The sequence below is a fragment of the Talpa occidentalis genome, unplaced genomic scaffold, assembly GCF_014898055.3.
Source record: "Talpa occidentalis isolate TD23 unplaced genomic scaffold, MPIMG_talOcc4v2.1 talOcc4.8, whole genome shotgun sequence".
Lineage (NCBI taxonomy): Eukaryota > Metazoa > Chordata > Mammalia > Eulipotyphla > Talpidae > Talpa > Talpa occidentalis.
Genome location: NW_023605194.1, coordinates 93,799,275 through 93,826,764, shown reverse-complemented (window position 1 = coordinate 93,826,764; position 27,490 = coordinate 93,799,275). Strand labels below are relative to the sequence as shown.

General features: G+C 47.4%; 1 long non-coding RNA gene across 3 annotated transcripts in view; it reads left to right on the top strand.

Moving 5' to 3' along the window:
- LOC119234892 (uncharacterized) overlaps positions 1–20,878 on the top strand; it is a 242,460-nt gene extending 221,582 nt beyond the window's left edge. The window contains exons 6-9 of one of the 3 annotated variants that reach the window (XR_008549999.1): positions 9,000–11,212; positions 11,843–11,941; positions 14,645–16,508; positions 20,408–20,878. This is a non-coding gene — a long non-coding RNA (uncharacterized LOC119234892). Of the gene's footprint in view, positions 1–8,999; positions 11,213–11,842; positions 14,588–14,644; positions 16,509–20,407 lie in introns of those variants that run through there. The other 2 variants (XR_008550000.1, XR_005122696.2) reach the window with 2 other exon arrangements.
- Positions 20,879–27,490: the final 6,612 nt, after the last annotated feature.

Sequence of the window (27,490 nt, the reverse complement as noted above, 5' to 3'; positions counted from 1 at the left end):
CTTCTTGTATACTATACAACTTCTTTATTATAGCCAATGTCTGTCTTGTATCCACTTCTCATTGCAAATTCCACTGAGAATTACATCTGTCTTGTTCATTGTTAAAAAAAAAAAAGTACCTAGCACCTTGTAGGAAAGTAATTGATATCTGCTGAGTAAAAAAATATTCACCTAGAGAGACATGGTGTTGGATGCTGTCAGAGATACAAAGATCCACAAGATGCCATGTTGTACTTGACCTTGATGAACTTAAAATCTAGTAAGGGAAATCAATGAAGTGCAGACTACACTCCAGTGTTCAATACAAAATGGAGCATGTACAGGAGCTGATATGCTTATTTCCAATGGTCAAAGACTGTGTGTGTGTGTGTGTGTGTGTGTGTGTGTGTGTGTATACCCTATAAACTTGAGCAGTTCTTTTTAAAATTTGTCAGGGCCTCCCCGGTGGCGCAGCGGTTGAGCGCTGGGTTGCGAAGCTGCCCGCAGCCTCTGCGGCGCCGGTTCATTCCCCGGCTGCTCCCCGGCCACCGGAGGAGGGTCCCACATGGCGCGCAGACCTCTCCTGCCGCCGGCTGCTCCCCTCAGCAGTGTACTTTGGTCCTTCTGCCTGCTCTGCTCCCCGCTCTGGCTCTGGTGAATTCTCTCACCCTCCCGCGCTTCTGACTGTACCCAGTGCTTGCATAAATAAATAAATAAATCTAAAAAAAAAGATAAAAACCATAAAAGTTTTAAAAAAAGAAAAAAAAAGAAAAGTTGTTTTGGGGGTGGGGAGAGGAAGGATTGAGGTCAAAATAAGGGGGGGGGGTGTGCAATTGTATGGGGAATATAACCAAAATGAAAATGCATACATTGTGCAAAAATGAAAAATGACATAAGAATTATATAAAATAAAATATTAACAAAAATTGTCTTGCTCCTTTTTACTTTGTTAAATTCATAGACCACGTCATATTTTTATGTATGAGTTGCCCCATGACCCTCAAGTTTAACCAACAGAAATACTTCCAGGCATTTGAAAGTATGTGTGAAATAAACAGCCTTGGAAAGCCCATAGTTGAGTCTCTGATAAGGAGTTTCTTGAAGACACTTTTCATTCCATTCTAGTCTGTCTGCTCTGTGAGGACTCTAGGGAGAAATACATGGAAACCTTAAGGATCTGGAATAGTTTGGTATTTGCTGAACAATTGATCTGTTTTTGTCATAGGATCGTGTGTATTGCATAATAAATAAAGTTTTCCTTTTCAAATAATCTGTTTGAAACCTGTGGTACATCTACTGCAAAGGCATGGTCTTTTCTGGCTTGTATTTTAATTTAGTATTTTCCTCATTCCTCAGTCCATTTATGCCTCTACCCTTGTATTCCTTTTTCTTTGTTGCTTTCTTTTAAAGCTTGCTTATTTATTTATTTTATATCCCCATCAGATTCTTAAAATCTTTTTTTGAAAGAAGTTAGGGAAAATATAAAGAAAGCAGTTGTTATATCTATTATAGGCACATAACTGTGCTGGGTCTATGGAAGGAGAGATAAAGAAGAGGCAGGCAAGTACACAACAGTGCAGAAAGAAAAATAAATAGAAAGAAAATAAAAGATGATGTAGCCCCTGCCCTCAAGGAACTTGAGGACTGATCGCCCAGGGTTCTGTGCTCAGCTTCAGTGCTCATCGATTTCTCCCCTCTCTGAACTCTACAGCACTTAGACTCAATAACACCCAATTTAGCACTTGATGATATACTGCTTGCTATTGTCTGCTTATTGTTTTATGTGGCTAAGTGTTGCCTTTTGGGCAGGGACCTTGTGTTAACTTCTCCTGTCTTCTCATAGTGAGTAGTGCAGTTGCTCCATAGATTGATTGATTGAGAAGCTGTCCTTTCCAGAAGGAGGCTCCAGGCCCTTTCTAATATATAGGCTGGTATGGTTGACCCCTTATACCTAGTAGTCACACAACAGCATTGGTTACCTGATTTATCCTTGAAAGGTCTTTGAGGAAATGGACTCCTGCCTGTTAGTTCTATGTGCCAAGTGTGTGTCTAAATTGAAATTGTTTAATAATAATTAATTCTTGTATTCAACACAGATGTTCTGGGTGCCTACTCTGTGCTAGGCACTGCTTTATATTTTTTCCACATGTCAGTAAATAAGACCAAGACCTCTGCCTTGATGGTGTTTACATGCAAGCAGGATGGGAAAAGAGAGGAAGATGGACATTAAACACTAAGTATAAATCGGTAAATGACATCGTATGTTTGGAAAAGGCAAGTGCTATAGAAAGATAAAAAGGTAAGCATGAAAAGGATGATGGGAAATATTTCTTGCTGGTTTACATATAGAATATGAGAATGAAGTCAAGGATGAGCTCAAGGTTTTTGACCTCGGTAAAGGGAAAGATGAAGTTGCATTGATTGAGCTGAAGAAGGTAGAGATTTGGGAGGAAAATGGGCCTTAGTGGAATGCCAGGTTGTTAGTGGAATGCTGGATTAGGAGAGACATCTGGAATGAAAATGCAGATGTCTGCCCCCCAAAAGCTTAATGTTGTAGGCCACGAGGTGAGTGTGGCTAGAGTGAGGGAGACCCAGGCACGATCCCTGCAGCCCTCCATCATTAGTAGACAAAGCTAAGAGAAAAGGGCCAACGAAGGAATCTGAGATGTGGCCAATGAGACAGGCAGAAAACAAAAAAACAAAATGTGATATCCTGGAACCCAAGAAAGACAGTGTCCAGATAAGGAGGGCACCGTCACCTGGTCAGAGCTACTGACGGGTCGATTTAGATGAGGACACACCTGGCAATGCAGAGTCTTCAGCCCCCTGATAAGAGCCATTTCCATGAACTGGAGTGGCTAAAGCATTGTTTGGAAAGAGTTCAGGAGAGAATGGCGAAAGGACAATTGAAGACGTGAGTAAAGATAACATTTCAAGGATTGCCAATGGAAATGAGGAGCAAAAGCAGGTTTTTGTTTTAAGATAAGAGAAATAGCAAGGTAGCAATATTTTTTGTATGCTATTGTAACTTTTAGTAGAAAATGAAAAAAAAAATCAGTGATGTAGGAGAGGGCGGGGAGAAGAACCCCTGAACTAATGTCCTTGGATATGCAAGAGGGAAACAGAAGCAAGGGCTGGCATGAGGCTGTCTGGACAGGACACAGGTCAAGCAACAGGCCAAGAGCACATGCGTGGACAGATACTGCTGGAGGGGGCACTGTCCTGTATCACAATAACACAACAATAGCCACTTCTTGCTGTACACAAAGGGTGTGCTGAGCACCCACACACTCAAAGAAATCACAAAAATCCTCATGAGGTGGGATCATCCTTGTTTTACTGATGAGGAAATGGGCTGAGAGAGTGGACTAACCTGGCCACTCAATAAAGCGGAGAGAATGCAAGCCCAGGTCTTCCTGACTCACAACCCTGGTACCAACCTCTGTCCTCTGCTGTTCCTCTGGAGGATGACTCTGTGCTTCCTCAGGCATGGATGTCTGGGAGAGTAGCTGGCATTTTCCCAAAGGGCCATCAGGTTCCAGTTGACGTCACGAGGGATGAGGGTTTAGAGACTGGAGTCAAATTGTCCCCTCTGCTCTCTTTTCATCTGGACACTGGCTTCCAAGTAACAAACTAGAGGTCCAAGGGAAAAGCCTTTCCTAAGAATGCCAACAGCATTTAATGTTCCTCCCTCTAAAAGGGAAAAATAGAAACTCATTTAAACCCAACTGAATACTTTAGAGAGGGAGTGAGGGGTAGAGGGAGGGTAGCACAGATCCTGGGCCCTGGGGGCAGACCAGAGGGCAGAACAAAATGGAAAACAATGGATTATGTCCCCTTTAACATCTTCTGTGGGTGGTTTGTCCTTCCCCTAGAAGATCAGGATTGGAAGATGCCTGGGACTGGAGACCATTTATTTCAACCCACCCAATGGGTGGGTGGGCAATGACTTCTAAGTAACCACAATTGGGTTACTCATTTGGGTTTAGACGAGTATCTACTTTTCCTCTTAGGGGGAGGAACATCAAATGCTGATGACATTCTTAGGAAAGGCTTGTCCCTTGGACCTTCAATTTGTGGTTACTTGGAAGCCAGTGTCCAGATAGAATGACTCAGTCAGCCCCTCCAGAACAGCTCCCTTGATGGAGAACCCACTGCCTTTTCGGACAGTTAGCTTAATCATTTGACAGCTTCAATTGTTAAGGCTTTGCCTTAAGTGATCATGAACTCTGCTTCTCTTTATCTCCCGTCCCTTCCTGCCTCTGGTTGAAGAGATACAGTTACATCTGCAGATACCAGGCTTCTGAACAAACTCTCCCAGTGAGACCATTCATCCTGGGTGGCTTCCAAGAGGGCAGAGGAGAGAGCAGTTCTTTTAATAAATTCATAACCTCATGTGATCATTGCAAGAGCAGAAGCTGATCAGAGTTAAGGGGCCCTGCTTTGCAAAGTACTGAAAGGTGATACTTCTGGTTCAACTGATGAGGCAGAGAAGACACGATGGTGTAAGCTCTGATGTCAGAGTGCTCTGTAACTTAGATCCTTGGCTCCCACCTCCATGAGGTCTGCCCCACTGTGAGTGTCCCAGCAATGCTTAATTTGGAGAGAGTGGGTCAAGCCTTCCTCTGCCCACTGGATGCCCTGATTTGTCTTGATCAGTCGTTGCTTGTAATCACCCATCCTAGAGAGAGCCCTGACTTTATCACCTATCAAAGCAAGCACATAGCTGGAGAGAAAAGCTGTCAAGTATAAAATGCCATCATGGCAAGAAGATCTGGGAGTTGCCAGGGGCAGTAGTGGTGACTATTCCAGACGAGGTCTGTGCTATTCCTGCCTTGTCACAGTGGAGAAGGGCAACCCATTTTACAAAACTCTGTAGAAGCAGGCCACTATTGGGAAACCCAGGGTCCCTGGAAAGACACTTGTTGCACTAAGACTTTATCCCAGACATCGTGTCAAGCATGTTACATATACCAACACATTCTACCCTGTTAGAAGCCAAATATTACCAAATCTTACAGATAAGGAAATCAAGACTCAGAAAGTTTGCATAACTTAAACAAAGCTGAGCTCTGGTAGATTCCAGATCTATTTTATAATGTCCTAGATTAAATCATTAAGTGGTTCCAATGTACATCTTTTCCATTATGGTGAATTCTAGAGGATTGTCTTGAGTCTCCTTTGGATTTTGATTGAACCTCACGTTGTTTGAATAAGTGGGACTTGAGTTGCTTTATGGTTAATGAGGATTTGGTACCTATAGTTGTCTTAGGAGGTATAAGGTCTTTTTCTGTGTTGTCAGTGCAAGTTTTTGGAGGGTACATGAAGAAGGTGCCAAGAAATTCCAACATGAGAGACAAAGAGGACCTAAACTTGGCCTGTGATTCAATTGAATGGGGATGTGTCAGGTGCCTCTTGTATCTGGTCCTCTGTTGGGTACACGAGCAACCAAAGTGAAAGCAGTCTCTGTCCTTAAGCAATATCCAAGTGGTTTGAAAAGACACAGGATACAACTGTACAGCAACACATAATAAATCAGGTAAGTTACAATGATGATTCACATGAGCAGTGGAGGCACTGAGGGTCCTAGGCCATCAGAGGTCAAATATGAGGGAAGGGGCAGCAACAGTGTTCAGACAACATTGAGCAGGAAGGAAGCACAAGCTGGGCTTTAAAGAGCCTAATAGTTTTTGGAAAAAAAGAAGTAGAAAAGAACTTCTAAGTAGAAGAAGACAAACTCCTTATGTGTGGAGAATGCTAGAGCATTAGGGGGATGATGAGGAGTCCACATTGACAGGAACTCTATAGGAAACATTTGGAGATGATTATAAAGTTAATTCGGTCTTTGAAACTTACCCAGGAGTGTGGACCTGTTCCAATGGCCATGGAGAGCTGTGTATATTCTTGAGCAGAGAAAGATGACAAGAAAACTGTTTTTCATGAATCTGGAAGTGGCTGCAGAGGAACTAGTAGTGCGAATCCTGGAGGCAAGGAAACCTTTTGAGAAAATATTGCCAGGATAAGGGAGGTCATTAGCATCATCCAAGGTGAAGGCAGGAAAGCAAAGGAAGGGCTGAGTGGAGCCCAGATCAGGAGGAATTGTGAGGAGGCCCCAGTGACCAAGAACGAATGGAGAGTATGATGGGGGTACAGGCATGTGGAGGTCAAATGGTGCCATGGTTTGAGCCTGGACAGAATCAAGACATTCTTTTTATTTTGAAACAGTTTCCAGGAGAAGGACTCTACTGTTTGGGAAGTAGCAGTGACCCAGAGGTCTAGAAGCATCATAGCTTTGTATTAGTTTTAGCCAATTACCCCCTGTGATGCTCTGATAATAAGAAATAAATATTTCACTGTCATCCATTGTTCCTGGAACAGAACTCTTAAATCACTGTGAATTTATTAAGCGTGGAGGACTATTAGGTGTGTTTTCTCATGAATTAATGAGGAGGCTGTGAGAATGAGGATGTGGGTTGGTGGACAGGAGAACAAACTGTGATAGAAGGCTGGAACTTTTAGTCCCTTCTCCTGACCTACAGGCAGAAGAGAGGGCACGGAGGTTGAATCAGCCACCAATGACCAATGGTTTAACCAGCCATGGCTCTGTCACAAAGCCTCCATAGGGATCCTGAGGGACAGAGTTCAGCTTCCGGGTTGTGAATATGGAAGGTTCTGGGAGAGCAGCCAAAGGGAGCATGGAGGCTCCTGAACTTCCCCGCACCTTGCCCCATCCATCTTGTCTAACTGGCTTTGTTTCAGATCCTTTAAAATTCCTTGTAATAAATCAGTAATCTAGTGAGTAAACAAGTTTCCTGAGTTCTGTGTGCTGTTCTAGCAAATTAATCAAACTCAAGGAAGGGGTCATGAGAACCTCCGATTTATTGCCCATCAGGAGCACCAGTGACAACCTGGGCTTCCAACTGGCTCCTGGGGGCAGTGCAGTCTTGTGGGATGAGTCCTTTCCTGTGGGATCTGCTGCTGTCTCTGGGTAGACAGCGTCAGAACTGAGTTGAATTGCAGGACACCCAGCTGGTATCCAAGAATTGCTAGTTGGTGTTGAAGTACCCGAATCAGACCAGCCTAAGATTCTCAGAATCGCTGTCCTCAAGTTGCCCAGCTCTGGTGTACAGACTATTTTGAGCCATGAAAATTTTAGAGAAGCTGAGGAGAAACTTTTGTTCTTTTTCTAATCAAAGAAGCAATCACTCTGCCCCCCTTTTATGCCTTAGAAGAATGGATATTGGGAACAGGATGCCATCCAGGTTGATCTGTTCTTTGTCTGATAATTTCATCTATTCTCAGTGAAAATGAAGTAATCCTGTCCTGTCATATGAAGTCTCCCCCTCCTCCCACCCCATACCCCTCCGACCCCTCAACGGGGGATTTATACCCGCTTTCCCCCAGTTCCCTAACAGCAAGGAGAAAACCCACCCCATGTTGGAATTTGGTGCAGAAACATTTTGCCCCCTCCCCCACATCTAGGGCGACTGATAAAATGTGCTTTGGGGGTCCCTTCTAGGACCTTCCTTAGAACTCAGCATGAGGAAGGGCAGGGAAATGTTCCCTATTGCTCCTTCCTCGACCTCATGACCAGCAGGGATTTCTCTCCACAATGTCAGGCAGAGGCTCTGGTGGTGGCACGTCCACACGCAGGAGCACCTGTGTCCCTCCACCGTCCGCTGAGCACTTGTACTGCACCGCATGTGCCAAGCCTCATTAACTGTGGTGGGGTCACGGTGCCTGTGCCTGAGAATGTTAAATGACAGCGTTGTTGGGGTAAGACAGTGTAATTGTCCTGCTGCATCAATCCACATGCACAGTGCCCCTTGCCAGTGCAGGGGGATGTGGCTCAGAGTCTGCAGCTGGCTGCGAGGAGACAGGGTCACCCATGCGGCCTCAGGCTTCCGCTGGCCACAGGGACGAGGCAACTGATGAAGGCTGAGACCTTGGGTTTCACCGCTTGACAGGACGTGGCACTGTCCGGTCTTGAGCACCAATGAATAAACAACAGAAGTGATTGCAGGTGGAAACTAATTTCTGCAGCCCCAAGCAGCTCTTCGTCATCTTAAGGGATAGAGTGGCTGCAGGGAAGCAACAGGCAGGTTGGGTCTCAAACACAAATGGAGATGATTGGCTAATAGCTCCTTGGTAAGATTTCAAGGCAGTAATCAATGTCTAACCTGCTAAAATACAAATCCTCTCTGTTCTGAAGTGGACCTTAAAATTCCCACTATCACATGTCATTGTGCTGAGAACTCTTCTTTGGCTGTTGCTGCTGCGCATGTCCATTTACTGCCAAATGGGTAGAAAAATACCAAGAAAAAAATGCCTGTGGATTTGCAGTTCATTTGTATAGAGTGACCCAGTCTCCTCTCGATCATCAGGGTTAACTAACCTGTCGTGATGATGGCCACTTTCCTAGCTTGCAGCTTTCATGGAGTAATGAGCCCAAAGTGGTCATAGGGGCACGATAGAGTAAGTTTTAATGAAACTTATGAAACTTAATGGATGCTTTTTCTCTGGGAAGCACAAAGTTTCCCTGGCAGTAATGGTCAGGGGGTATGGCCACAACAATCCTTTCTTCAGCCCTGGACCTATTTCAATAGCAATGTATAAGTGAATACTTACAACTATATGTATAATGGTGGTTGATTTAGTCAGACTATATATATATATATCATATCCTGGAAAATAGCCCCCCATTCTTTCACAGTATCACAGCAAAATTAGAACCTTACCTGTGTCCTCAAAAGGCCATAATGTTGCTCTATTAGGTTGGCCATTTCTGGAGTGTAAGTAACAGGATGAGTGAATCTTACAGCCACATGTCCCTGCCTTCCCTCCTATGCTGCAAAGTGGTTTCCTGGACTGAACAGACTTTATGCAGGGCCCATGTCAGTGGATTTAGCACTCAGTATGCCTTAGGATAGTGCGTTGGTTCAAGAAGACTAATCAGTAAAGGCAAACTTGTACCTGCAATATTTGCTGGGACCAACAGAAAAAATCTGTGTTCCTTCTAGGAGCTCCATTGGAGACCCTTGTGATGCTGGAAATTTGGCAGCTTCCAGAATTAGAGCAGCCTTGGTCAGTGGTTGCTCATCCTAGCATCCTTCCACACTGCCATCATTACACCCCGTGTAAGTGAAATCACATGTGCAGGAATGTGTTCTAGTTCAGTCCCTTCAGAGGAGAGAAACCAGAACAGTGATGATCTGCCACAGCTTACATGTCAGCAGCTAGCTTGGAAATTGGCTAAGGTGAAGCTGAAAAGCTTTCACAGTCCCCAGATGCTTCCATGGTCCCCAACTGCAAATACTGGAAAGAAAGCGCTGGGGGGAAAGATGAGTCTTTCTTTTTCCTCCAAGTATTAGAAATGGAGTTTTAGTTGAAAGCTGCAAAGAGATAGATTTAGGCTCAATACAAGGAAGAACCTCTATTCAGAATGAACTTTTTGAATGTCCTGCTGTGGTGTGAGCTGTCAAGCAGCGATGTGATGGTGACATAGTTGGCAGAATTTTAGGAAAGATTCAAACATCCATCATGTTGGAGGTTGGACTGAATGAGAATTACGGCTTCTTTCAATTCTGAGGTTCTATCCCCAGAACCAAAGGCCAGAATTGCTGTGGCTTTTAGCAGGTCATTATTGGCCTGTGGTCTCCTACTCAGGGCAGAGCAGAGCTAGACCAGCCCAAGGTTGTCTCTTATGAAGGCCTCTGATGAAGAAAACGTATTAGCTCATGTGCTGTGTGACCCTGTCTCTAAATATTTCTGAGATGGAAGAAATAGAGCAGATTCCCCACATGGATCTGGGTCTCCTTGTCCTTGCTACACTGTCAAAGTCAGCTCTGATGTGTTTTCTTCAAACTCAAATATACATTACTAAAGACAATTCAAAATATTGTCCCTTCAAGGAGTAAGGCTGTTCAGGGGTTAATAATGACTCCTATTTGTTAAATATATGCTATATGCGAAGCACTATACTAAGCAGTTGGTTATATTTATTCATTTCATTTTCAAAATAACTCTACCAGTGGGTGTGATGGTATCAGTTTCTACATGGGGAAACACACAGTAAGTTAATAGTCACAGTCAATGAATTGGTGGAGGTGAGACTCAATCCAGGAATAACAAAACCAGAATTAGTAGCCATGATGGGAGGCTGCCTCTCCAAGGCTAAGAAAAAATTTGAGTCATGTGTCATAATTCTGATAGCAACATTGCTGCCCATGCTTTTAGAATAGCTGAACAGCCCCCAGTGTGGAGAAGCCTCAGTGTAGAGCAGTCCCCAATGTTGAGCAGCCACAGTGTAGAGCAGCCCCTGCTGTAGAGCAGCCCCAGGGTAGAGCAGTCCCAGGGTAGAGCAGCCCCTACTGTAGAGCAGCCCCAGGGTAGAGCAGCCCCTACTGTAGAGCAGCCCCAGGGTAGAGCAGCTCTTATCGTAGAGCAGCCCCAGGGTAGAGCAGCCCTAGTGTAGAGCAGCTCCTACTGTAGAGCAGCCCCAGGGTAGAGCAGCTCCTACTGTAGAGCAGCCCCAGGGTAGAGCAGCCCCAGTGTAGAGCAGCCCCTACTGTAGAGCAGCCCCTGTGTAAAGAAGCCCCTGCTGTAGAGCAGCCCCAGTGTACAGCAGCCCCCACTGTAGAGCAGCCCCAGGTTAGAGCAACCCCCACTGTAGAGCAACCCCAGGGTAGATCAGCCCCTACTGTAGAGAAGCTCCTACTGTAGAGCAGCCCCAGTGTAGAGCAGCCCTATTGTAGAGAAGCCCCCAGTGTAGAGCAGCCCCAGTGTAGAACAGCCCCTACTATAGAGCAGCCCCTGTGTAGAGCAGCTCCCCAGACTGAAGAAGGCCGTGAATTTCGGACAATGGAAGGAACCATTATTTAGTGTTGACACTATTTTTTGGACTACTGACAACCACAGTCTGATCACATAAATCCAGCCTTACTTCACCTGGCTCATTTGCAGAGAATAACAAGTACGCATGCCGATGTGGATACAACCAGAGAGGCCGCATACAAGGGAGGGGAGGGAAAGGCATTTTACTGGTATCTCAAAGAAACAAAGCTCCACACATTTATTATGTTTTTCCTTGTTACAAAAATAATATTTCTTCACTGTAAAACAAATTGGAAAATATGGAAAAGCACAAAAAAAGAAGATATCACCTGCAATCCTCAGACTGCCCAGTGGCCCAGATGACCACTGGGAACGCTCAGGCACACAGACTTTCAGCCACGTAAGTATAAATTCACGCATATTTTGTACCAAAATGCAAATGCTCTGTATACACTGTTTTGTAGGGTTTTTTTTCCCCCCTGAATATATTGTTGTGAACATTTTTCCACCTCATTAAATTTTCTTCTGGCCCATCATCTGAAATGGCTACATGGCTGTGCGGATGAGCCATAATTGGAACCTCATTCCTGTAAATAAATAAATAAAGCAGGGGAAGCTCTCCTACGGGTCGGGCGCAGATGCTGGAAGCAGCAGTGGAGACACACTGAGAGCAGAGGGGAGGAGAGGGGGAGCTGAGGGACCAGAGGATGGGCCTGTTGGGGCTTTGATTTCGAGATCTCCCCAGGCCGCTGAGAGATGGGAGTGGTCACAGGCATTGAATGCTGGTGGTGGATATTTAAAAGGGGCATATGGCCCCAGAGGAGTAGAAGGAAGGAAGGTAATAGGCTGGGAAAGATTGCTGAGGTGCAAAAGAGAATGACTTTTAAGACTCTTGAGGAAAGTGTTTTGAGGTGTGGGAGCAGATTTAGGGTCTGAGGGGTGGAAATCCTGACCAAGAGGGAGAGTCATTAAGCCAGAACACTGAATCTCATCTGCCTGGTAAAAACCCACATCCATGCTGTCCCCACAGGTACTGGAGGGCTGCTCCTTGGTCCCGGGAAAGCCAGGACTTGGACGTGACCCAGATGCACTAGTCCTCTGGGAGGAGAGCTACCGAGGCTGAAGAGAGGTTTGACCCTGCAATTATATCTTCTTGGCCCGTGGGTGTCCCTTAGCTGTGAAGAGATGGCCAGGTGAAGGGAGTAGGTGCTGCTCCCCTGACCACCTCGCCTGCCTGGAAGCCACCACTCATCCTCTCACCTTCCTGGCACCCCTCCAGTGGGGGTCAGTCTGCGGTGCTCCCCACATGGCCTCCAGGTCTCAGGTGACAGTGGGCCCTGGGGAAGGGGAGCACCACAGAGGGAGCTGGAAATTGCCCCTAGACATGTCCTCTGGCCTTCAGCATGAGGAACGGAACTGTCCATGGCCTTAGGAGGGAACTCAAGGAGCCAGAAAGGAGTCCTGAGGGGGCAGTGGGGTAGTGGGGAGCAGGGGTGGCTTAAAGTACTTGCATTTGTCCACCTCAGTCTTTACAAAGACTATTTAACTGAGGTGGTTCTATTATTCCACTCAGCTGTTTTGAATCGGATTGAAGCATTTGCCTGGAATTTTGTTGGGAAAAAAAAAAACAATTGGTGGGGAGATTCTGGAAATCATCGGTGGCTGTTTATGATGTAAAACCTGTCTTTACCAAGGGAGCCTGGGGTTGGAAAAAGTCAAAGCACCTCCTGCTTTATGGTCTTGAGCCACTCTGAACCTTGCTCCTCACTCATAAAAACAGGTGATAATAAAACTTCTGTCACACATGTGGGATGAAAGGTCTAATTGCTTTCTCTGAAGGGAGCAACGGTCTTTCCCTGGGAGAGGGGTCTGTGGAAGCTGTCATTCTCCTCAGCAAACCCTCCCTTTTCTGAGCCCTAAACTCAGCACTGCGTTTTCATGAGCTCCATCCCAGCAACTGAGCTCGGGGCTCTTGACTCACGCTAACAAAGTCTCCGGAGGCGTGTGAAGGAGTTGTCCTGTGAGAAGGGTGCGTGGAAGTTGCTCAGGCCCCTCCAGTGCCTTCGTTCTCTGTGAGCAATCTCTGCAGGTAAAATCATTTATCAGAAGGATGTGTGGGGACCGTGGTGTCAGACCAGAGAAAGTAATTCTATGACTCAAGTGTTTGCCAGCTGACCCAGTGACACATTCACTTCCAAGGCAGGCGTTTGCCTGTCAGACAGACGGACACTCATCTGGCCCTGATGGGGCAGCCTGAAGAGGCCCCTCTTCTCAGAATGCACAATACAATTGATTGGGCTTCTTTTACAATCCTGCTCCAATTTCATCTCCCTGAGATTGCTCCCAGATCACCTTGACTGGAGTTTTGGGTGTTCCACACCCTTGACTCACACAATTATAGATAATATCTGTGTTTACTTTTACAGTTGCCTAATTACTTCCATTGTGTGTGGGTTTTACTAGGTTTAACACTCAGTGGACAACTGTATTCCCTCAAGTTCTGGGTGTGTCTCACCCCCTTATGGGCTGCAATGTAGATGGGAAAGCTGCCAGAACCACCGGGATTATTCACACAGTGGGAAGGTCACCACTGCGTGCTGGGGGTAACAAAGCCAGGTCTCTGACCTCAGTTTCCAGATGGGAGCCTGGCTCACCAGCAGCACCCCTCTGGCTCCCTTGGGTGCAAGGGCATCAGACTATTTAGGAAAGTGCAGGGAGCACTTACTTGATGATCAGTGTCCAATATTCTGTCTGGATTCTGTTTGGGCTTGTATTGGTCTGTTATGTAAGCGATCTCTTGACATCTGTTAACTGATCTCCAGCATTCCTGCAGTGGGCGGATTTCAGCTGTCTTCCCAGTTGGCGCAGCACGTCAGTCAGTGAGTTGTATAAATATTTATTCAGTGCCCACTAATTGACCAGGTAAACAGAGAAGGCCACAGACCTGAGATCATGGTCTTTGAGGAGAAAAAAGCCCTGAGTGTTTGGTCAGCACAAACTGTCAGTGATGATAAGCTGTAGAATCTTTGGGGAGGCAGGAGGGGGAGGCTCTTTGGTTGTTAGAAAACTACCTTTTTCTCTCTAGTCATTAGGCTTCTTGATTCTGATAATTGAAAATCACCAGCAAAAGCCACAGGATGACCCCTTCAAGGTGATTCCCAAATGGGGAGCAGTGGAGGCTGGGCATTAATTACAAGGCCCCAGGACTAGGTCCCTCTTCTATCCTATGGCCTGCCCTGGGCTTTGCTTCTCTCCCAGCTCTGGACTGTCTGCAAACAGGAGACTGTGTCTTTGCTCTTCCTTTCCAGCCCTCTCTGTCCTCCCAACCCATGGAGCTCCATCCTGACCGGAGTGTTCTATGACTCAGCACTTCCCTGGGCCCCGTGGCAACCTGAGCATAGTGGGTCTGCAGGAGTGCCCTCTGTCTTATGCTGGACCCTGCTCTGTTGCCTCCTGCTTAATACCGGAGACTTAATCCTGACTTAACAAAATGGGGCGTCGTTTGTGCTGAGTAGTGCCCAGTGCATGAAGGGAGAGCCGGTTGCTTGTTTCCCTCGAACACATTAAAATCAATGGTGTTTGCTCATCTGGCAGAATGACAACTCATTCCTCTGGACAGCTGGCTTCACAATTGCTCGTTCAGGAGGAAATCTGATAAGAAACAATAGTCTGGTCTTCGGGAGCATTACACCGTTGTATTCTAATTTAAACTTCAGGCCCGCTGACTGTCTGTTTTGTCATCTCCTTTAGAGTGGTGTTTTTTGTTTGTATTTTTTTTTATTATTGATTTTTTATTCTTTTTTTTTTTTTTTATATCGCTGCTGCAAGAAAGTTAAGGATCCTGTAGTGAAGTCTTCACAGACCATCTGAGGAGGCTCGGTCTGACCCACACCGCTTGGGCCCATTCGGCTGTCAGGGAGAGAAGGACTTGGCACAGATTCCCTGAGGCCTTGCGAGGAAGGAGGAGACGAAAGGGACCCACAGGGTCTCAGTGGATTTGTGGGCCATGTGGACCCAGCATCTTCTGACTCTGGGGGGAAAGCAGCCACTCCTCTGAGCGTGGCCACCCCACTCAGGCTCAGCCGGAACAGCCATGTGGAATAACAACAGTAACGTTCAACATAATCCTTATGTTGGTTACGACCGCTTCTCATGTTCTTTCAGCACATTATCTTATTTAGAATCACAGAATTATAGATCATTATGCAGGAAAAAATGGTAAAGAACATTCAGTTTCAACTATAGTTTTGCAGATGAGGAAATTGGAGGCAAGAGACACGTGGGTCACTTGCTAAAGACAGACTCTTACACCCGTCATAACCTGGGAAGAGGCACAGAGAGGCAGGTGTGTTTTGTGTCTTTTCTGCACCAGGCTGAACCTGCTGAACTCTGCACCAGGCTGACATGACACACAGGCTCTCGGCCTTCACAGGGCTTGGCGTCTGATGGGTGAGGCTGATAGAAGTGACATCCCAGCTTGATGGCATGGGAGGAGGCTGTGTGACCTCTTCAGGAAGGCACCCCCCAGGCTGTGGGGCCAGGGAAGTTTTCCACAGGATGTACCATGTCTGGGATGAGAATACGAGGAGTGGAGTCAGCAGAGTGAAGTGCCGGGTTGGGGGCCTGACAGGAGGGTGTGACGGACCAGGCAGTGAAAACTGATGGGATCAACTGAGCTCCTTCCCAGGACTTAGCTATTAAAGGATGGAGAATCGTCCCAGAGCCTCTCTCAGTACAGCAAGGACAGTGTGGCTCACTGTGTGGCACTAATAGTGTCACAACAACTAAGGGGGTTGGGGGGGGGGGCAGACATATGGCAGTTATCGTCCAGGAGAGGCTGAAGACAGAGTTTGGTGACATGCTCACAGTAAGAACTTGCTCAGCTAAGACAAGAACTTAATGTCTGTTTGGGGAGCCCTGGACAGATAAACAGAGGCACAGATGAGCTCTGAAATCTCAGTAGGGAGAAAAATATCAAGCAGGGGACAGGTTGAAGTCTGGGTTTTGTCCCAAACATTACATATGGTTTGGGCCTATGTGCCATTCCCAAGGGAAGATGGGGAATTGACAAGACATAGGATTTTAGAGGTAGAAAGCACATCCTTTATGACCTACAGGGAGTTCTATCTGTGTTCAGTGTGGGATTCCATGCCTGTCCTTGAAGCTGCAGTTATCCTAAGAGGCATGGCAAAACTTTTACAATGAGAGAAATTTAAATAGAATCAATTTAAATCAATTTTGCTTTAAAAAATTCATGCTCGGTACTTTTAAGAAATGGAAAGAATGCAGAAATGAGCCATCTGTGGCTCCCCTCGAGACCATGGATCTCGGTCGCTCCCCGTGTGGCACGGGGCAGGTGGAGCTGCAGCCTGGCAGGGGAGAGGGTGTCTGCCGGGAGGACCCTGTTCTGCCATACAGGACAAGGTGCTGTTTCTCCCTCTGCACCTCCCCGGGGTTGCCTGCCCCTCGGAAGCGGGAAGAGAAGGCCTGAGGAGAACACCACCGATCACTCAGCCTAATTCCAAATGCTGGGTTCCTTCCAGCGATGAGATTCTTTGCTTTTAGATCATCTCAGTTTTCTAAAGGCAGTTTAAATGAATGTTTCAAGCATGTAAGGATATATTCTCTGACTTGACATCATGATGTAGTAGAAAGAGCTGCGGTTTGCATCCCAACTCTACACTGATTTACGTACGGTGAGCTGCCTGCTTAACACTCCACATTCCCGCACGGTGATTATTGAAGTAGGGAAAACGCCGACGTGGTGGTATTGCTGTGAAATGTGAATGAGTGAGGGGCCGCGGAGTGCTTCAGACAGTGTGTGGTGCAGGCAACATGACAAGTGTTATTTTTACTCATCCTCTTCCCTAACCTTGTGATGTTACCACGTAAAGTAGGGTGGCTGCCTCGCCATAGATGAAAGTCCTGCCTGTGTCATCATCCTGCTACCTATGACCAGAGCTGGGACTCAAACCCCAGGTCTTCCCACACTCAGGCCCAGGCCTTTCAGCTCCACAATCTAACAGTAAAATACGGCATCAGCTCCTTTAGAAACCTTCCCTGGTTTCCTTTAGAAGCAGTCATGTAGGAATTTACTGGCGATCAGCTTTATTCTAAATTTTGGTTCCAAAATTGGTTTTTAAGATAACATCAAGAACTATTTCTGGATGCTTGGGAGAGAGGTCATTTTCCCGATAATCTCTCCAAGCACAAAACTACAGCACTTGCAGAGGTCTGCAGTGTGTGTGCTGGCTGACAGCTTCCCGAAGCATTGACTGGTGATAATGAGGAGCCAGAACAAAGTCACCGTGAGAACCCCAGGCTTGTCTCACCCAGGCGGCTGGGTTTCCAGGCCTGGGAAGGAAATGACAGCAGGGCAGGAGACCCTTCTAATGTGGGTGATTGTCTGTCCCTCTGTACCTGGGTACAGAAGGTGCTAGGAGAAGCAGCAGAGGCACCTGCAGGGCTCACCTGTTGTAGACAGGAGTGTGTAGCCCACACTGAGTTGGACTCCTGGTCAGGAAACTGGGACTCAACTGTTTACAAACTGGAGCAAGCAACTCAGCCTGTTTGTGCCATTTAGGTAGATGTAAAACATGCCTAAAAATAATACCTTCTCTGCCAGACTCAGAAGGTCATTGTAGGAATGAACCAACAGAGAAACAAACTGCAAATGCATGATGTCTCACAGGGTAGGCAGAAGGAGACAGGAGAGAGATTGACCCCAAAAGAGATGCAAATTCCTTGAGGTATTGCGAAGTTGAATAAGAAGAATCATAGACTACATCTTTAGGGTTTTAAAAAATTAATTTCTAATTAATCTATTAGATAAGGATTTAGTCATAGTCTCCTTTTTTTGCATCATAGCTTGCCAGGCCACTGTAGATCTAGAAATGAAAGGCATCTGGCCCTGTTCTTGTAGGTGCTCAGGGATAGACAGAAAAGCCTGTAGACAACATCCATTCTAGAACAATAGGGTAAAGGTTGTTGTATTTGTTATTCAACTAGGAGTAAGGAAGTGCCTCACATTGAGGGACATGCACACCTGCAAGCATGTCTTCTCTCTGTTTCTGTGAGTCTGAAGTGGAAGCATCTTTGTTGAGCAAGACAGACCCAGGGCCTGGTGCTGATGTCAGCTGGGGTGGAGTCACCACAGGTCTGATGAGGTCTGAAGGATCTCCCTGAAGGGATGGTCACGGAAGGTGAGGCAGTGCCAGCTTTTGTGTGCAGGAAGCCTCTGTTCTGTCCTCTGGGACCCCTCTGAGGCTGTGTGCAGGTCTCAGCAGGACTCCTGGCTTTTCTGGGTCATCAAAGAGAGGCCAGCAGAAGCTGACATGTCTTCTAAAGCCTAGTCTGGGAAGTCACATACTTACTGCAAGGTCAGTACCAGCCAGTGTGGGTAGGTTCCCACAGGCTCGGACAGCAGAGAGGAGGGTGACTGGAATGACCTGGATAGACCACGAAGGATATTCTGCAAGTTTGGGTGCCCTCCCTCAGAACAGGGGCCAGGACTTACCATAGCAAGGTATTGAGTATAAAAAGGTGTTGTTTGTTGATAAAGGAGGGTGGTGGCACTTCAGGTGGGGGGAGAGTGTGAGCACAGGCACAGACCTCTGCTAGGGGCTGTCATGTCTGGAGAATTGAGAAAAACTTCTCATGGCAGACACTACTCCTGGTGGCAGAGAGGTGGAAGAAGTTAGGTTGGGCTCAGATTATAAAAGATCCCAAATGTACCTGAAGCTGAATCAGGCAGAGTTTATCCTTGAGGCAAGAGGAGCCAGGATGAATAGCAGATCTCAAGGTCACATGGTGGCATGGAGAGGCTCAGTAGAGGAGAGCACAGGGGCATGGAGAAGCATAGACTGCACACAGTCGTCTCCAGAAAGTGGTAGTGAGGTGGTAAGGAGCCCGCTTGAGAACAGCTGACTGTAGAAACCACAGGATTTGAGGGATGGTCTTAGAAATCCTTGAATCTCTTCTTTCTACAGATGAGGTGGTGGGAGCTGCCTTGTACAAGGTTAATGTAGCTTTTCACTATATTTTCAGGTGCAGTTTCAGAGCACAGGGGCACACCCACAATGTGTCAGACTCAAAGAGAAAGCATGAGATGCTGGGAGGTAGCGAGTTCCCCTTACCTTGAACTAATCAATATTAAAGGATTGCAGGAGCCTTTGCTGATGCCCTTGGCTGAGTTAGTGACCTCGTCTGGTAGCCTCTTCATTTTTTGTTTTAAACTTGACACACTGAACTATAATTAGTGTGTCTCTGCCTCCTCCATTACATGCAAGTCCCTTCCATGCAAGACCACCCCTTCTCTGTTCACAACCTGAATGTCTGGGCTGGGCCCACAGGAGTCACTCAGAGAGTATGGGGTGGATGGTTGAAGGAACATTCCAGCCATAGCTCAGTGGCTGGGCTAGATGGCCTCTAAGACTCATTTCAGAGTTGATGATTCCAAACTCCCATGAGAAAGACAGTTGGACTGAGATGGTCAGGGAGAATAAAATGAGTTTAGTGGCAGATGATGATTGTGGTAAGGGACAGAACACTCAAAATAGGGTTTCAGTGATTGTTTCTAGAACTTTCAATTGTATTCTTACCCTGACTTCTCGTTAAGGGAGAAATTATAGTTCTAGAATATCAATCAACATTATATTGCCAGAAGGAAGAAAGAGCACGTTGAGGGGCTGAGGGAAGGCCCCTGAGAGAGCTCTGAGGCCTGGAAACCATGCTTGCTTTCCCATGTATGTGTGTGGGGGTGTGTTGATGGGGGTAAAACATGGTACCAGTCACTCAGCTCTAGGCAATAGCCTCCTCATTTCTCTCCTGTTGGGATGAGAGTGAAAAAGCAGAAATTGGGGTGTCCACTGGCCCTGGGACACACACTGAGGCCAAAAGAGCCAGCAACAGTCATGGGACAAGGCAGGAGGCAGCTAATATGTATGTTAAACATATGGAAATGAGCGCAAATAGTGGAGCAGGGAGACAAATATTGAACAGGGTCTGGGCATGAGACTAAACCAACACAGGGAAATGAAAGTCTGCTGAAAGCAAATGAGCTGCCAGCGGAAGTGGGGAGTGAGGGGGGAGCAGAATGGAAGACCAGCTGAGGCAGGAACCGCCGGGTGTGCTCTGCTGGCCAGCCCTGGGGCGGCGGCTTAGACAGGCACATGTGCCAAGGCGGGGCCCAGCAGGCTTTGAGTACCCAAGTTGCCATCACTGTCGAAGGGGCCATTTCTTTTTTCATTCACTCCTTCTTAGCATCTTCTCCCCAATTCAGGCAGCTCTCTTCTGTCCTCCATTCCACTCTCTCTCCCCACCCATGAACCTATCTCAAACTGGAAATCTGACTCATTCCTATGAGTCAGAGCCCTGGAGTTTGCCTTTGGGTCAAGAGGCTGGAGAACCAATTCCAGAATATGGACAAGGGCTTGGCAGTAGTGACAGTCTAGGAGGATGGGAAAGAGGTGACGATGGGACTTCAAATATGCATTTACAGAGTAAACACAATCTTTTGACTTAAAGGGCATGGTTCAGGTTGCTATTGTCAGAGGAAAGATGGTGAGGAAACTTAACCAGATTTCTTCTCTTCCAGAAGCAACATAAGACTTGGTAGAAATGGAGAATCTGTCCAAACCATGGAAGACCAACCAGGGAGGAATCCACTCACTTGGGTACTGTCTGAACCCAAGCTGAACACCAGGCTCTGCCCCAACTCTTTGGCAAGACACAGGGGTGGGGTCTGAGGCAGAGCAGGTGGCCATAGTCAGGAAGAGCAAAGTCCTGAGGTAGACAATTAGGGGTGACATAGGTGGGGGAGGGAGGGGGCTCTGCCATCCAAATGGAAGAGTGCCCCCTCTTTTGCTTCCAATAGAGCAGTTATTGTAACTTCCTGGGGAGAGCCTGGAGGTGAAGGGAAATCATAGGGCCGTAGGATTCCTCCAAGGCTTTTCTTGCCTCCCCCCATAAACGTGGCTGTTATTACAGAACAACAGCAGAGGCCTTTTGACCAGCCTCACTTATCAGATCCAGTCGTAGTAAAATTGAGCTCTCAAGAAATGCAATTCAGGCTAAATAATTTTTCAGTAGGTTTTAGGATCAGAGCAGATAGCAATTACCAGAACTCTGGGCATGACTTAAAAGATTTTTGGGAGGGGCTTTTAGGAACAGGGGGATGGCTTGGGAGCCTTGGAGTCAGGAAAGTGACCCCAAAGAGGAGGCTGAAGGTTTCTGATGGTGAGTCCAGTTCTCATTGTTGGGATGGGATAGAGCACCCAGAGACTGGCCCCCTAGAAGGTGCAGTGGAGTTGAAAACACTCTCATCCCATTTTGGAGGCCAGACCCTGTCCCTCCAAGCTCAGAACCTTCCAAAATACTCTCTTTCTCCATTGCCAAAGCTCTGTTACATGTCAGGAGACATGGAGACTGATCTCAACTTAATTAACTGCACTTTCACTAACATTTTTGGTATCTTCTGCTAGATTTCATTCTTAGGGGACAGGGCAGGATAATGGGATACATAAGAACTGTTTGTTCTGCCCATGAGACGAGGGTAAATTGTGGCAGACATACTCATCCACAGATGACTAAATTGAGATTCAAACAGAAGTTAAAAATAGATGAATAAAGCAGAAGAGGAAGACGATTAACAGGGTCTGAGCAAAAGCATCTGGGACAGCCCTGATGTAAAACATTTCTTTAGGAAGCCTTTGCTCATTGAGGGACATTTCCAGCTAAAGAAAGAGAAGAGTAACATGAGCAGAGTCATCCAGAGGGGACCAGGCAGCGTATTCTCATTCCCAGAGCTGGTGGGAGCCAGGAATGAAAACACAATCCAAACCAGTTCACAGTGGTGTTTGTGGCAGGGTGAAGGACTGGGGACATGTTTCAGGTGTGGCACAATTCCCAGTGATTTCTGAAACATTTCCCTGCCTGACCATCACATTGGATCTCACAGAAAAACACATTTGCCAGGCCAGCTTCTTCCCCTTAGGGACTGTTTGTGCATTGTCTTAAGGACATAAGGCCTGTAATTGTATAGACCAGGTTCTGAGTTTTGACCCATACCAGGCACTGGAAACAAAGGGGAATGAAATGAAACCCACACTCCATTTAGACAAGATAATTACATAAGGCATTTAGCCCAGTGCCTAGAACGTAGTAAGTGCTCAATGAGTCTCATTAAAAACTCTATGAAATAGATTTTGTTATTCCCCATTACCTGAATTAATATACTAAGCTCAGAGATATTATATAATCATTCCAAGTTTTTATGGTTAGTTGGTGGAGTGCCAGCATTGGTATCCCAGTATGATTCTAAAATCTATGTTCTTCCCACCATGTTTGCTGCCAGAACAGCTCAGCTGCCAGGTGAAGACAAGGGTTCTTGGATCTTGGTCAAGAGACACTGGCATAGTCAGCGAGCCAGGGCCAGAAAGGGTGGTGAGGGCTGCTCATCTACTCATTATTCACTCCTATAATTAGACCCTAATTGTCTTTGTAAACCTTTCATTGGAAAGTCATCATTGGCTTGCTGGTTCCCTTGGGTTAAGAAGCTTCCTGAGAAGTCCAAGCAGAACCAGGCCTGTGAACGTCCCCGCACCCCAGCCCTATTCTGCATAGCAGGTGCCGCCTGCGTCTGCTGGACTCCCTGACTCCCCGGGACAGTTGGTGTCTGCAGAATCTCGGCTGCACATATCTTTCAGGAGATAGTTTGTGTCTTCTAGAAACAAGTCACATGGCAGACCATTGTGGGATTGACAGACTAGCTGTAGATGGGGGAGTCAGAATGACATGCAAAGAAGCTACACTGGATCCTGCCTCTAAGTGGGAAGATGATTATTTCTTTTTCTTTTACTTTTGTCCCTACTTCTTTTTTCTACCTGGAGCTGGGGCAACAGGGCCACCACCAGGAGTCATTTGAACTGGCCTAGAGTTTGACTCCAGTCATGGATTAAATTGTGCTGTTCACATGTCCATATCCTAATCCCCAATGTGACTGCATTTGTAGATGGGATATTTGGGAGGTTAATTGGACTATAGGATGTAATAAGAGTGGGGCCCTTGTGATGGGATTAGTGGCTTGAGAAGAAGAGAAAGAGTATCTACCATGTGCACACACACCAGGAGGCCATGTGCAAGCCAGAAAGCGCAACCTTGCTAGGCCCTGAATCTGCCAGCGCCTATTAAGATTTTCAATTTAAAATTCCAGGTGATTGAAATACACATTTTAGGAAAACTTGAGCAGACTTCATATTTCGCCAATATTTGCAAAGTAAGAGAGAAAGTCAATTTATTAGGAAATGATGTCCTATTAGCTCACATTAATGAAAGCGGCACACACAAAACCGGTCCTCCTGGGCAGATATTGTCCCAGTTGCCTGACACCGAGGACATCTCAAGTTCTTACTCTGTGCTTGGGCGCCTTAGGCACAGGGGGACTCTCCTCTGAGAAGTGCGGAGGAGATCTCGTGGGGTTGTACGCGGGACCAGTGTACCGGACCAGGGCGGAGGCCCGAAGAGGGGGCATGGCAAAAGATGGGCTCTCTCAGTCCTGAGCTTCTGACAGTCCTGAGATGCAGCCCAGGGGTGGAGGGCATAGGTACAAATGCACCCAAGACTTTTAGATTCATAACAACCCTAACAGTCTATTTGTTATAATGCAAAGTGAGCAGAACCACGCCAGCTTTTCACACCCTTAAACTGCCCTTGGTGTTGATTCATGACAACCTCCTTTCTTCTTTCTTCTCAGGGATGAAGATGATCATTAGTTTAAGCTAATCTGGGATTAGAACAGAAACATTGGTCGTAAGAGCCAGCCAGGGTAAGAAAAAGTGGGAATTATATCCCTCTCACACAACATGGAATGAGATTCTGGTTCCCCAAGAAGGCGTGGGTCAGTTTTCCAGCCCCCTCTGGAACTTCTGGAGAGGACACTACAAATATCTTTGGTGATCTAGCTAGTGGAAGTCCTGACTTGGCAAGGTGAGACTGACAGGTTGTTGACATGGACACATAGGGGCTGAGTCAGAGGGAACTTCATTTACCAGCGTCCTCTGAGAGCAACGCTTTCCCGTGTTATTTCAGCAATGCAAGACTGTGTAAGAATATTTGTCATTGGCAGACAAGCCTGGAGGGTCAAAGAGGCTAGAGATTACCTGCGACCATGCTGTGTTCACCCCCTAACTGCCATGGCTTGGGGGAAGTCCTTCCCCAGTCCTCAGCGGTCTCATCTGCCCTGGTCCTAAAATTCCTTCATTGAACCATCACTCGTGGCTCAGAAAGTCAGAGCTCGGAGTGACTTGAAGATCACCTAATGCTTTTGTTCTCAATCTTTCTCTGCTCAGATTCTTCGGGAATCAGGTGGAAATTACCAATTATTTCCCCAGGCACATGTAGGTAATACCCCCGTATATGACTCCTCTCAAACAATTTGTAGAGATTTGTGGATCCTCAAACCAACTCCGGAGCTCAGGTCTCAGCTTTGTGGGCTCCTTCTACTCCCCGTTTCTTAGATAAGACCATGGAGGAAGACATGATGACTCACACAGGGCCACTTCCCTGCTTTCATCCCAGTGTTTCACCAAAGCTGCCCTATTCTGAGCCTCTTATCGGGCCTCCTCACTTCCCTCTGAAACTGAGAATATCCAAGCAGGGGGGATACCTTTGTCTGTACCCTCTAAACTTGCAGGGGTGCCAAGACAGCTAGCTGAGGGCAAGATGGCCCGTACCAGGGAGGAGAACGTAGCACAGGCCAGCCAGGTCCAGGTGAAACCCTTTCTCCACCATGTGACTGTCAGCCGGTGAATCAACATCTGTTAGACTTAATTTTTTCAGGTTTAAAATGGGAAAATGGAGCCGAGCCGTGTCTGCTTTGTGGTGGAAGAAAGGTGGTGAGTAAGGCAGCTGGTAAATAGAGTCACCATTCTGTTTAGCTCACCGTTTTTTTCCTGGGGGAGGCTAGCCCCTACCCACCCCCAAACCTGTAACCTGACACCATGTCCCAGAGACAGGTTTTACTAATTCTGTGCTTCCCTTTAATGGTTCTTAACAGCTCAGGCCTCTTCCTGGCTGGCCCTGAGTCTTAAGGCTCCTTGTCAGGAAATACGATGCCAGCAGCTGAGAAGTTGGGGCCTTAAATAACTGCCTCCCGGCACAAGGTTAGTGGCTGCAACTCCCCCACCCCTGCCTGTGCCTGTCACTGCTCCAGGCTGCCAGCTGTGAGCCCAGCTTGCCCCCTGCTGGCAGCCCAGTCCTAGGAAGAGGCAGCCTCCAGGCTGCGGCTACAGATCAGGGGTCAGCCCCAGCCAGGGCTGAAGTGCGGAGATCTGAGGTGGGGTGGCCACTGGCAGGAGGCAGTGCTTCAGGGGTGAGGTCGAATTGGAGGTCAAGCTGCAGATCTGCCTGCCTGCATACTCTCTAGCTGAAAATGAACCCCAGGGGCAACGAGAAAGGGTAACTAGAAGGGGAAGGGGAAGGCGGAAAGAGTGAGGAGGGTGGTGAAGGCAAGTGTGCATCAGGGCCCCTGGCTCACAGGCTCAGGCCTGTGCGTGTGTGTGCTTGTGCGTGTGTAAGAGAGAGGCCTGGCACTTTGCAGGTCACTGTCCGCTGCAGGACACGAGGCCCCGCTCAGGAAACAAAGCGGTTTGCAAACTCTAGAGATGCTGGCGGCGGCACCCCTCTGAGTGGGAGGGGTGGGGCAAGCATGTTCTTATCTTTCTGGAAGAGTTAAATCCCCCCACATCAAGCACAAACAGAATCCGTCTCTCTGGGCTGGGCTGCCCTGCTCCCATTTAGAGCTGCTGCTCGCCTTTCAATTCGGTCTTAAGATGCGATGGATACAAATTGCAAAGGTTTGGTCAGCTTTTGAGTGAAAAGCAAATTTTACAGCAGGAGGAGGGAGGGAGGAAGGGGAGGGGGTTGGTGGCGGAAGGCAGAGGGAAAAAGCTGAAATAGAAAAATTGCTGAAAGGCCTCCTGCAGCCTGTCAGGAGTATTAACTTAGGATGATGTAGGAGAAACGACTAAGTGGTTTTTGTGTCAGCTACACTGAATCAAACTTGTTCAAATATATGCGTGTGAGTGTGCGTGGCAGCAAGCTGGGCCCACCTCAGGAATGGAAAACAATCTCTTAGTTTTAAGGGGTTTTGATGTTTTGCAAATATGAGAAATGCCAGGCAGAAATGAGATGTGGGCGAGGCAGGGCAAGGAGGGTGGGACTGTCTGGCCTCTCCTGGGAGGCTGGGAAGGGCGGGTGGGTCAGGCCCTGGCTTCTCCTGGAAGAAAGAAGAGCAGAGGAAGGGGTGGTCTTGGAGGAGACAGCAATGGGTCTGGTGAGGTGTCTGGGAGAGGTGTGCACTGTGAGGGTTGGGCTTTACCGGAGAGCTCCAGGACCCCAGAGAGAAACAGGAATGCATGCATCTGACAGATGATGGAAAGGAGAAAAATCCTGTAAACTGCCTCACCCCAGAACCTCAGGTTCCTCCTCCACCCCTGTGCTCCAAGAGAGGGGTTAGCCCGGAGAGAGAGTGGCTTTAACACTGACCTAACTGACCTACAGCCTCAGACATTACTCCTTTAATGAGTGCTTGCTGCGTGATAGATTTTTTTTAATTAACATATTTTAAAAATATTTAATAAATGCATATAATGCATACTATGGTGCAGCATTGTTTTAGTGCTTTGTAGATATTAAGTACTTAACTGTGGAAAGGGGGCACCATTTTATGAAGAAGGGAAATGAGGACCTGGCAGGCTGACCACATGCCCAAGGGTGGCAGCTAAGAGTCAAAGTCCTTATAAAATCCCCTTCCTTAAGCGCTGGGGATCTGCGACGGACTTCTCACCTGTAAAATATGGCAAAGTCATGAGCTGTCACTCGGCGATTGTGTTGCCTTATGTGAGACTGTGTCACAGGAGTAGGGAGAGGGCCGTGCTCTCCTTCATGGCCCTGCCCTGTGTGTGTGTGTGTGTGTGTGTGTGTGTGTGTGTGCGGGGGGGGGGGGGTTGCGTGAGGGGCTGGTACATGGCAGGGAGCTGAGCGCAGAGGGTCTCAGTCCTACAGCCACTGGGAAGTGAGTTGTGCCCACACCTAGGGAGCCTGGAAAAGGACCCCAGCCTCGGACGAGATGGGAACCCCAGCTCTGCTGTCACTGCAGCCTGCGGAGACCAGGACAGAGCACTTGTGACTCATGGAACTGTGCAATAACAGTGTGTACAGTTGTTTCAACCCTGTATGAGGCTGTGATTGGTTCGGGAGTGTTAGAAACCCAAAGCAACACCTGGACTGAGCTTTGGACCCATGCTTTGAGGTCGCGCCTGCCCTCCGCTGGCACAGCCGATGTGTCTCATGGTCCTCCCGGGCTCTCTGACTAGGTTCTTCTAATTCCATCTCACAGCCCAGGAGGTGGAGGCGAGGAAGGCTAGTGGGCCCTGCCTCCACTCTGGGGCTGCCCCTCCTCCAGCAGCCTTGTTGACTGGCTCTGTGTCCTGCTGCCGCACCCACACTGTGATGCTTTGCGGTCTCCACATCTCCTCCCTTGCTTTTCTTTTAACTGTTCCAAAACATCCTTTCTTCTCTCTTTTCCCGCCTCGTTCCCTCTCCTCCCTGTTGTGTCCTGCAGTCTACCTCCTGCTTCCCGATGTCCTGGTCAATGACTGCCAGGCATGGTGATGGGCAC